Here is a 12645-nt window from a genome sequence, read left to right on the forward strand (position 1 = left end):
AGTTTTCTCTCAGGGAAAACAATTTTTTCCTCTTTCAGTAAAATCTGTAAAATGTAAACTGTTAGATATCTGTAGACTCTTCTAGAATGCACAGCTGGAAAAACAAGGATATTTAAACCCTCAAATGGTTTGGGTCCATTTCAAGGTTTTGTTCTTGGCCTTATGAATGAACCAAAAAGTTGCCCTTGGCCTCTAAATTTGGGAATAACAATTTAAAACCTTTGAATAATGTGTTTCATTGGTGTGTATTTTATATAAAATTTGTCCATTTAAAACAATTAGTATTTAGCAACTTTAATAAGGGACTAAAACATATATATGGATATTAATAATATTTGGTTTCTTTTCTATGAAAATGACACCTTTTCTAAGCTTACACATGAACTACAATCATATCTTTAGGCATATTGTTTTATCTGAAAGTTGATAATTTTCAATTTAATATTCCAAATGTGGTTGAAAATTAATGTTTCAATATATTTAACATATTTCATTGTACAAGATGGTTTAAAAAAAGAATCTTTATGCATAAGCACTCATACAGTAATAATAAAAAAATGATATTATCTTTTGTAACAATGTAAATCAAACCTGGCAGCTGGTGCTTGGCAGTTTAAAGAAGACCCACAAAATTATTCTTACGAATTATGATGAACAACTAAACCCAAAGCGACCCCTGGCACAACTGGCTAATAAGTTAGTCAAAGAAAGAATTACTAGCAATTATGTTTTCTGATTGCTTACCAGCTGGCAACAAAATCTGTGGTTGATGTAGTCCTATGTATGTCTGTTTTCTTTGTTAGCTTCTTGTTTTGGTGCTTAAAGCACCAATGACAAAACTTTTTACTTTTTACTTCAGAATCAGAGTCTATGTTCAGCCTTAAATATCTTCTGCTTCTGCCTTGTTAGCTCATGACTATAACTACTATAATGTGTATAAGGTTAATGTATAAAAATCAGCTGTTGTGAATTTTCTGTGAGCCTTTCTGGAAGCATACTTTCATGGATTTGGGAGGAAACTGGCAAACCAGAAGGAGAGAGGAAGACTTGGTGAGATAAGAGAAAAGATATAATGTCCAAGTCCAACTTCTTTCCACCTCACCATTTGGCCTGTAGCCGCATTGGGCTTCCCTTGTGGCTCAGCTGGTAAAGAATCCACCTACAATGGGGGAGACCTGGGTTTGATCCCAGGGTTGGGAAGATCCCTTGAAGAAGGTAAAGGCTACCCACTCAGTATTCTGGCCTAGAGAATCCCATGGACTGTATAGTCCATGGGGTCACAAACAGTCAGACACGACTGAGCAACTTTTACTTTCAGCATCAGTTGAAGTAGTGGTTTTAGATCCTGCCACTTGTCTCTGCCTCATATCCTGTTTGTAACATGGGACAGAATAATATTGTTAAGATATTAACTATGTCTCCTTTTCTTTCTCTCACCTGGATTTATTATTTCCCTTCCTCCCAACTCCAGTAAATAGACCTTGCCATGTTCATCTCTTCCAGGAAGGAAGCATCAAAACAAAAACAAATGCCCACAACAGCAACAAAAACAATAACAATTCTTTTAAAAGAGACTATTTGAGATTCTTCTTGGCCTTGGTTTTCAGATATTTAAGGCCTTGGGAGAATGAAGAAGATTTAAGATATAAAGATACATGAAAGAAAGATAATTATCTTTCCCACCAACTCTCCCAATAGTAAGGACAAGAAATGGAGAAGACAGTATAAGAACAGAGGCTAGGAGGGATGTGAGGAATGGAGAGCGATTGATTGGGGTGCCCTCCATCTGTGGGTAGTTTCCTGAGAGGTTGACATCAAGACCCAACATAGGCATCATTACAGCAAGTTCTGTAACATGTCATAGGGGCATGTATGTTAAGTCGCTTCAGTCATGTCCAACTCTGTGCAACCCCATGGACTGTAGCCCACCAGGCTCCTCTCTCGATGGGGTTCTCCAAAAGAAGCACCATATTAATAGCAAATAACAAACCCACTAGAAGGGGCCATGGGGGTAGGAATTTCAGTACTGAGCTTAATAGTCTGATGTCCAGTGACCACAGGCAGAAAGACAGGAATGAAATTATTAAAGATGTGGTTTACCACCTCTTAAGCACTTGGAATTATTTAATTCTCCCAAAACTTAAACCCAAGCCCAGGGAAAGGGGTAAGGGGACTAAATTGACTTACAACAATTTTATCCTACACTTATAAGATGAATGCTCAAAATAAGATTAATTTTGTTATAAAAAAGTAAAGTGTATTTCTTATACACTGAGTTCTTGCATACTTACCGATTGATATTTGCATCTACTATCAACATAGGACACAAACTCCTTGCAGTGAAGAAAGGTGAAAGTGAATGTGTCACTGCTCAGTCATGTTTGACTCTTTGCGACTCCATGACTATAGCCCACCAGGCTCCTCTGTCCATGGACTTCTCCAGACAGAAATATGGGAGTGGGTAGCCATTCCCTTCTCCAGGGGATCTTCCCAAGCCAGGGATCACACCTGGGTCTCCTGCATGGCAGGCAGATTCTTTACCATCTGAGCCACCAGTCAAGGAAGGCTTTGCACTGTTGGCAAAGGTAGCAACATTAGAGCAAAGTTGGAAAGATAAGTAGGAACACTCCAGATGAATAATGGATGAGGGGCATTTAGGGAAAAGGAGACTACACACAACACTGAGAAAGGAAAAGGGAGAATTGTATGTCTGAGTAAGATCAAGAGGTAACACATGGAACTCAGTCACCTAGATATTAGTAAGCAGAGAGCCCTGAGGATGCAAAAACAAACACAGCTGGAACATTCAAGTCCCTGTGAAGAAGTGTTTGTTTAGTTCTATACTGACAAGGATCTATGAAAATATTTTAAACAGAGGCATGGCATGAACCAATCTGATCTGTACAAAATTAATTCAGGTGGCGTGTGTAGGATTCTTTGAAAGGCAAACAGATCTGTTAGGAAGCTGATGAGAAATCATTATGGTTTAAACTGTAGGAGTGGAGATAGAAGACAGATCAGATTTACTTGGCATGTATAATTGATGGGATTTAGAAAATTAGACATTAGTTATGAGGGAGAGGTTGATGATAGCTCCCAATTTCTGAATGGAATGTTAGTATAATTAATCAAGCAAGATAAGGAATATAAGAAAGAAATATGTAGAAATGACCAGTTGATTGTTGGAAATAGATTTTTGGATTTCTGGACTAAAAGCAGATTAGAGAAATTCCATAACCACAAAGCATGGTTTGAGTAAAATTGTACAGATTTTCCAATATTTGTGGTTTTTACCATGCTTTCGCTATTTTGCTGTCACTTTCCTTCTTCAACCTTGAATCAGCCAATGCATCTGGTATGTTCAGTGGTGCTCAAATTTGACATTCCTTGTGCCTCTCTTTGACTTCAAATTTGATCCCAATCTGCCTTCCATAGCATTGTTCCTCTGCTGATTAAACTGTGGAATCTTGACCATAATTCCCTTGCTTGAAGATTATTTGAAATTACCTTCTCCATCTTTATGGCAAGAAATAGGCCATGAACCATTTCAACAAAACAAAAAAATAACAGATTAGGAGACATTATAATTCCAGACACTATACTTGGAAAATCACCTTGTCAACAGATCAAGTTGGCATTCACTCATCATCTGAAGTGAGACACCCTGGTGGCTCAGATGGTAAGCATCTGCCTACAGTGCTGGAGATCCGGGTTCAACCCCCGGTTTGGGAAGATCTCCTGGAGAAGGAAATGGCAACCCACTCCAGTATGGTTGCCTGGATAATCCCATGGATGGAGGAACCTGGTTGGCTATAGTCCATGGGGTCACAAAGAGTCGGACACAGCTGACTGACTTCACTTTCACTGTCTGAAGACGCAGCAGCCACAAAGGATCAGCGAATTGCCAGATATATCAATTGCTCCCACCCTTATAGTAAGGGATAATACATATGTAGTGATGTTTTTATTCCAGGCTCATACTTTAAGTGCTTTACATATATTAATTCATTTAGTCCTTTGCCTCAACCCTGTGAAATAATTACTATTATTATCCTTATTCTATAGATGAAGAAGCTGAGATATAGAAAAATAAAACTGATTAGAATGCACAGTAATGTGGATTCAAACCGGTAGTCTAGCTTCAGAGACTTTACACTTGCTCAATATACAGTACCCATTTGCATTAGCTTTCTATTGCTACTGCAACACATTACTACAAACCAGCCTTGTCTAACTTAATGAAACTAAGCCATGCCGTGTGGGGCCACCCAAGATGGACCAGCCATGGTGGAAAGGTCTGACACAATGTGGTCCACTTGAGAAAAGAATGGCAAACCACTTCAGTATTCTTGCCTTGGGAACCCCATGAACAGTATGAAAAGGCAAAAGATAAGACACTGAAAGATGAACTCCCCGGGTCAGTAGGTGCCCAATATGCTAGTGGAGATCAGTGGAGAAATAACTCCAGAAAGAATGAAGGGATGGAGCCAAAGCACAAACAACACCCAGTTGTGGATGGGACTGAGGATAGAAGCAAGGTTTGATGCTGTAAAGAGCAATATTGCATAGGAACCTGGAATGTCAGGTCCATGAATCAAGGCAAATTGGAAGTGATCAGACAGGAGATGGCAAGAGTGTACATTGACATTCTAGGAATCAGCGAGCTAAGATGTACTGGAATGGGTGAATTTAACTCAGATGACCATTATATCTACTACTGTGTGTAGGAATCCCTCAGAAGAAATGGAGTAGCCATCATAGTCAACAAAAGAGTCCGAAATGCAGTACTTGGATACAATCTCAAAAATGACAGAATGATCTCTGTTTGTTTCCAAGGCAAACCATTCAATATCACAGTAATCCAAGTCTATGGCCCAACTAGTAATGCTGCAGAAGCTGAAGTTGAATGGTTCTATGAAGACCTATAAGACCTTCTAGAACTAACCCTCCCCCCCCCAGCCCCCCCGCCAAAGATGTCTTTTTCATTATAGGGGACTGGAATGCAAAAGTAGGAATTCAAGAAACACCTGGAGTAACAGGCAAATCTGGCCTTGGAGTACAGAATGAAGCAGGGCAAAGGCTAATAGAGTTCTGCCAAGAGAATGCACTGGTCATAGCAAACACACTCTTTCAACAACACAAGAGAAGACTCTACACATGGACATCACCCGATTGTCAACAATGAAATCAGACTGATGATATTCTTTGCAGCCAAAGATGTAGAAGCTCTATATAGTCAACAAAAACAAGACCAGGAGCTGACTGTGGCTCAGATCATGAACTCCTTATTGCCAAATTCAGACTGAAATTGAAGAAAGTGGGGAAAACCACTAGACCATTCAGGTATGACCTAAATCAAATCCCTTATGATTATACAGTGGAAGTGACAAATATACTTAAGGGACTAGATTTTATAGACAGAGTGCTTGATGAACTATGGACGGAGGTTCGTGACATTGTACAGGAGACAGGTATCAAGAACATCCCCATGGAAAAGAAATGCAAAAAAGCAAAATGGCTGTCTGAGGAGGCCTTATAAATAGCTGTGAAAAGAAGGGAAGCGAAACGCAAAGGAGAAAAGGAAAGATATACCTATTTGAATGCAGAGTTCCAAAGAATAGCAAGGAGAGATAAGAAAGCCTTCCTCAGCAATCAATGCAAAGAAATAGAGAAAAACAATAGAATGGGAAAGACTAGAGATCTCTTCAAGAAAATCAGAGACACCAAGGGAACATTTCATGTAAATATGGGCTTGATAAAGGACAGAAATGGTATGGACCTAACAGAAGCAGAAGATATTAAGAAGAGGTGGCAAGAATTGTACAGAAAAGATCTTCACAACCCAGATAATCACGATGGTGTGATCACTCACCTAGAGCCAGATATCCTGGAATGTGAAGTCAAGTGGGCCTTAGGAAGTATCACTATGAACAAAGCTAGTGAAGGTGATGGAATTCCAGTTGAGCTATTTCAGATCCTGAAAGATGATGCTGTGAAAGTGCTGCCCTCAATATGCCAGCAAATTTGGAAAACTCAGCAGTGGCCACAGGACTGGAAAGGGTCAGTTTTCCTTCCAATCTCAAAGAAAGGCAATGCCAAAGAATGCTCAAACTACTGCACAATTGCACTCATCTCACACACTAGTAAAGTAACGCTCAAAATTCTCCAAGCCAGGCTTCAGCAATACGTGAACTGTGAACTTCCAGACATTCAAGCTATTTTTGGAAAAGGCAGAGGAACCAGAGATCAAATTGCCAACATCTGCTGGATCATCGAAACAGCTAGAGAGTTCCAGAAAAACATCTATTTCTGCATTATTGACTATGCCAAAACCTTTGACTGTGTGGATCACAATAAACTGTGGAAAATTCTGAAAGAGATGGGAATACCAGACCACCTGATCTGCCTCTTGAGAAACCTGTATGCAGGTCAGGAAGCAACAGTTAGAAATGGACATGGAACAGCAAACTGGTTCCACATAGGAAAAGGAGTACGTCAAGGCTGTATATTGTCACCCTGCTCATTTAACTTCTATGCAGTGTACATCATGAGAAACCCTGGGCTGGAGGAAGCACAAGCTGGAATCAAGATTGCCAGGAGAAATATCAATAACCTCAGATATGCAGATAACACCACCCTTATGGCAGATAGTGAAGAAGAACTAATGGCCTCTTGATGAAAGTGAAAGAGGAGAGTGCAGAAGTTGGCTTAAAGCTCAACATTCAGAAAACAAAGATCATGGCATCTGGTCCTATCACTTCATGGCAAACAGATGGGGAAACAGTGGAAACAGTGTCAGACTTTATTTTTGGGGGCTCCAAAATCACTGCAGATGGTGATTGCAGCCATGAAATTAAAAGACGGTTACTCCTTGGAAGGAAAGTTATGACCAACCTAGATAGCATATTAAAAAGCAGAGACATTACTTAGTGAACAAAGGTCCATCTAGTCAAGGCTATGGTTTTTCCAGTAGTCATGTATGGATGTGAAAGTTGGACTGTGAAGAAAGCTGAGTGCTGAAGAATTGATGCTTTTGAACTGTGGTGTTGGAGAAGACTCTTGAGAGTCCCTTGGACTGCACAGAGATCCACCCAGTCCATCCTAAAGGAGATCAGTCCTGGGTGTTCATTGGAAGTACTGATGTTGAAGATGAAACTCCAATACTTTGCCACCTGATGTGAAGCACTAACTCATTTGAAAAGACCGTGAAGCTGGGAAAGATTGAGGGCAGGAAGAGAAGGAGACAATAGAGGATGAGATGATTGGATGGCATCACTGACTCAATGGACATGGGTTTGTGTGGACTCCAGGGGTTGGTGATGGACAGGGAGTCCTGGTGTGGTGTGGTTCATGGGGTTGCAAAGAGTCGGACACTACTGAGCGACTGAACTTACTGAATAGCCAATCTGTTATCCAGTTCTTGAGGCCAGAAGTTCAAATGGATCATAGCAGACCTCTGGAGGTCAGCCTTCCAAAAGGGTCTAAAGTCAAGTTCTGTACTCATTCTGGAGACTCTAGGGAAGAATCTCTTACGTTTTCTAGCTTGCAGAAACAATCTGCCTTCTTTGGCTTGTAACCCTTTTCTTCATCTTCGAAGTCAACATAAGCATCTTTAAATTTCTTTTAAAATCTGCTTCCATGGTTACGCCTCCTTTTCTTCCTTAGATCCTCCCAAATCCCTATTACAAAGATGTGTGTGTATGCTCAGTCACTTTAGTCATGTCTGACTCTTTGTGACCCCATAAACTGTAGCCCTTCAGGCTCCTCTGTTTATGGGACTTTTCAGGCAAGAATACTGGAATGGGTTGCCATTTCCTCCTCCAGAGGATCTTCCCAACCTGGGGATAAAGCCCACATGTCCTGCATCTCTTGCATTGCAGGGGGATTCTTTACCACCGAGACATCTGGGCAGTATCTTACAGGAACACTTGTGATCAAATTGGGCCCACCCAGATAATCCAGCATAATCCTTTTACCTGAGATTTTAAATTTTATAATATCCGCAGAGCCTTTTTTCTACATAGGCAACATGTTCCCAAGTTTCACAGATTAGTATGTGGACATCTTTGGGGAGCACTGTTCTTTCTACTGTACCATCACTGACATTTTGTAGATAATGCAGATATTTCCTCCCTCAGAGACCTCAGTATAAGCCTTCTAATTTTATGAAATTATTTGGCATAAAAATAACATCCTTCTTTCTCATAGACAAACACACATATACACCCATGCATACATACTTACGTATTCATACCACATAAGTTTCCAATGTGGAGCAAGAAGTTTACCTTAAACACATGAAAAAATATTATGGATGAGAACTGGTACCCCATGATGGTCAACACTTATATTCTTACCTAGATACTCAAGGAGCACCAGAAAATTTAGTCAGCAACCAGTATGGAGAACCAACTTCTTCCATCGTTTATGTGCATGCATTTATATCACACCAGAACCCTGACAGATGCTTTGGGTAATGTATTCACCTAACACTACTATTTTTTTCCCAAAGAATTTAAAGTGATAAATTGCCATTGAAATGGAATCATAATTATAATTCTCAATTCTTTTGTTGTTAATATATTCTTACCAAAAATGGAGGGGGATACCCAAAAATTAATGGTTCATAGTTACCTGTGTTTCATTCCAGAATAGTTACACTTGAGTCAGAGGTAAAAAGATACATCAGGAATCACCTCATAGTCTTTTTGGGTGGCATAAAGCTACAGTCTTTTGTGGGAGAACTGATGACAGAAGACCAAGGTCATGGATTCCTTGGACTTTTACAGCAGACTAAGCAGTTAACTTAGAACTTCCCAGGTGATGCAGTTGTAAAGAATCCACCTGGAATGCAGGAGACACGAGAGATGCAGATTCAATCCCTAGGTTGGAAAGATCCCCTGGAGGAGGAAATGGCAACTTGCTCCAGTATTTATGCCTGGAAAATTCCATGGATAGAGGAGCCTGGTTATAGTCCATAGGCTTGCAAAGGGTCATAAATGACTGAGGACACACACACACACACACGCACACATGCAGCGAGCCGCCATTTTCTTTAATAAATCCTTCATATGCTGTGCTTAGTCACACAGTTGTGTCCAACTCTTTGCGACCCCATGGACTATAACCCGCTAGGCTCCCCTGTCCTTGGGGATTCTTCAGGCAAGAATACTGGAGTGGGTTTCAATGCCCTTCTCCATGGGATCTTCCCAACCCAGGGACAGAACCCAGGTCTCCCTCATTGCAGGCGGATTCTTTACCATCTGAGCCACCAGGGAAGCCCAAGAATACTAGAGTGAGTAGCCTAACCCTTCTCCAGGAGAACTGTCTGAACCAGGAATTGAACTGTGGTCTCCTGCATTACAAGCAGATTCTTTAACAGCTGAGCTACCAGGGAAGCCCAATAAATCCTTCATAGCCTTATTATATTCCCAGATGGCTTATAATACAGAATTACACATTTAAATAAAGTGAATAAATCTCAGACATTTTAGTGAGAATTATTTTAACTTTAGCCTCTATTTTTAGAATATTTACAGAAGATTAAAGTGCTAAACATTTTTTTCTTTTTCAAATGAAGAGGATGAATATACTTTTGAGTCATTGTTCTAGTTGGGGCCAGTCCTAGGTTAAAGCTCTTGAATGGTTTTATACCAAACTTTCCATGAATCACTCCTTAAGATTTTCATTCTTCCCATGTGTATATTCCCTGTAGTCTCCAGAAACAAGTAGAAACAATCTCCTTTCACCCTTTGTGTGTTCTTTGTGCTGTTAGAATAAAAGTAGGGGTTTTGTAAATGAGTTATATCTTGCTCATGTTACTTACACTGGCAAATTGGTACAACTCCATGTTATTTTTGACTCTGCTTCCTAGAAGCTACCTATCTATTTTAAAATATTTATACAATTATTCTTTTTTATGGATTGACAATTCCTATATACATTCATTGCTACTTAAAGAAACAAACTGTCAAATGTTAAACTTTTATATTGTTACGGTGCAGCCAGTTTTCCACATTCCTGCGAGAAACAGGTAATGCATATTAACTAAACAAAGACCCGCTTCCTCAACTTCCATTTGATGTAAAACACTTGGATAATAGGCAAAGTAACTTTTCTCTTTTTTCTAGAACTTAAAGTTATATCTTAAATCCAACTAAGAAAATATGTTAAATTTCTTTCCTTTGAGGAAAAGAATGTACTGGGCACCGTATTGACTCTTTACGTCTGGATTTAAAAAGTGAGGCAAGTTGACTACCAATCGGCAGAAATGACTCACTTAAGTTCTTGCTCTTCTTCCAAGAGGTAACAAAACCCAATCTTAGAAATACAGCATATTTGTTTTAGCTGAAGGGGCGGTCTAGGGGTTCCCAGCCTTTTATAAACTTCCTAGTTCTACTTGCCCAAACTCAGATGTGTGAACAGGAAGGATTGTGAGCAATGCAAATTATTGCACACATGACCAGATTCTCATTAGATGCCTGTTGACTGAGTTGCTAGCTGGGGTAAGACCTGACACTGAGAATGTGGTCTGGGAAGTTCCAAGGATCGGGGATAGTTAGGGAAGCAACACAGGTAGCCAATGGAAAGTATGCTGTTTAGAGCAGAACAAAACACCAGATTGATTCTGGATTTATGTTTCAAGTATGAGGAAGAACAGGAGAGAGTTGTGATATATGTATATATATATACATATATCTATATTTTATTTTTATATAAAATATAAAAAAATAAATACATTTAAATTAAAATATATATATTTAATTTAAATTTATTTATTTTAATTGGAGGCTAGTTACTTTACAATATTGTATTGGTTTTGCCATACATCAACATGAATCTGCCATGGGTATACACGTGTTCCCATCCTGAACCCCCCTCCCACCTTCCTCCCCATACCATCCCTCTGGGTTACCCCAGTGGACCAGCCCCAAGCATCCTGTATCCTGCATCGAACTTGGACTGGCGATTCATTTCTTATATGATATTATACATGTTTCAATGCCATTCTCCCAAATCATCCCACCCTCTCCCTCTCCCACAGAGTCCAAAAGACTGTCCTATACATCTGTGTCTCTTTGGCTGTCTCACATACAGGGTTAAAATATAAAAAAAAAATTATAAAAAAATATTTTATTTTTATATATTTTATTTATATTTTATATATAAAATATATATATATATTTTTTTTTTTCTCAGAAGTGGAATTTCTCATTGCAAAACTGGATCACAATTGGCACTAAAAGAAAAGAAGTGGACTTGAGCATCCAAAGAATAGGATTTTAACAAATCTGAAACCTGCTCTGATACCAGCTGGAGTGTAGCTGCTCACCAGCATTGTGAATGGCTCTTCCTTTGTACAGTGCTGCGTGTGTACCAGTTCCCGGGAAGAACATTCCCAAGGTCCTCAGGACCATGTTGTTGCCTGTCCACTTGAGAATAAGTACCTGGCATCACAAAATTCAGAACATCAAATTCTCCACTATTTTTAAAGTGAAAAGTTTGAATTGGGTCTAAAGTTGTTCGTGAACTGCTTGTTGAGAAACTGAATAAACATGAATTAATCCTGAAACCCTATTTAATCAGTAGTTTACTAGAGAATGTTTTCTTTCAGTCATTCACTCCACACAGATTGATTAAGCAGCTGTCCCACAGCAGACAGGTTAGCGGAGAAACACTGATGGCCCCAAACAAAGAGATCGTTTCAATTATTATTATTAATTAAAATCTTATAATAATGTGTTTTGGAAGGAGCCTTATGAAGAATTTTAGCAAACATGAGGTGTGTAACATCTCTTCTCCTGTTTGAAGAGTCAGACTCCAGACACTCCCCCCATCCCAAAGACATAGTTTATTGCTTTTGGGCCAAGTAACCAAGAACAATAAAGCTGGCAATAATTTAGAAGTATGGATCTGTTAAAACAATTTATAAGTTTGTCCCTAAAGAAATCCTGGACTAGAATAAACTGAAATCTTTTATTCTTCTTACCTGCATTTCTCCAGTGTGTGGCTATGTTGTTTTGCTAGTTTATTTACAGAAAATAAATATATTTCTTCCCATGATTTGTAAAAGTCCTTTTATAGGACTATTTTTCAAGGGAGCTGTTGCGCCACAGCTGGGACTTAGCTCTATTTTAAAAGGAAATGAGAGTTTGCTGTGTGCAGTAGTAAAACAAAGACACCTAGGTGCTACCACCCTGGCAGATTCTCCTGGAATAGCATAAAATGATGAAATAATAACATACAAGTATGGAATATTTGAGGAGATATCTGTGGCAACAACAAATGCACTCATTGTCTGGTTTCTTAACCTTTCCTCTGATATTTTTAAGCATAGTTTCTCTCATCATTTGGGATTTAGTAGGGATTTTACCATAGACGCAGGCTTCAGGATTTGTCTTGTATCCCAGAGTGTTGCCTTTGCTCTGCTATCCTCATTTAACAAACCAGCAGGGATTTTAAAGGGCTGCTCATTACTTTTTTGTCTCATCATGGAACTTCAGAGGGAATAGCAACACTCCTGAGCTAAGGAGCCCAGCCTGCACAAAGAGTCAACCTCAACACATCCAGGAGGGGTGTGATGTCCGCTATTTCAGTCTTTATAGTCCACAAGTGAATGGCCAACACTCTGAGGCAAGGAACAAG

General features: G+C 39.4%; 1 long non-coding RNA gene across 1 annotated transcript in view; it reads left to right on the plus strand.

The window, feature by feature from the left end:
* The window catches only part of LOC147380185 (uncharacterized), a 68613-nt gene extending 56988 nt beyond the window's left edge, over nt 1–11625 (plus strand). Inside the window, exons 2-3 of the long non-coding RNA XR_015134906.1 lie at nt 10190–10305; nt 11200–11625. This is a non-coding gene — a long non-coding RNA (uncharacterized LOC147380185). The remainder of the gene's footprint in view (nt 1–10189; nt 10306–11199) is intronic.
* Nucleotides 11626–12645: the final 1020 nt, after the last annotated feature.

Source organism: Bos grunniens, chromosome 1 (genome assembly GCF_055505025.1).
Source record: "Bos grunniens cultivar Pamir isolate PY7600 chromosome 1, Bosgru_T2T1.0, whole genome shotgun sequence".
NCBI classification, from domain to species: Eukaryota; Metazoa; Chordata; class Mammalia; order Artiodactyla; family Bovidae; genus Bos; species Bos grunniens.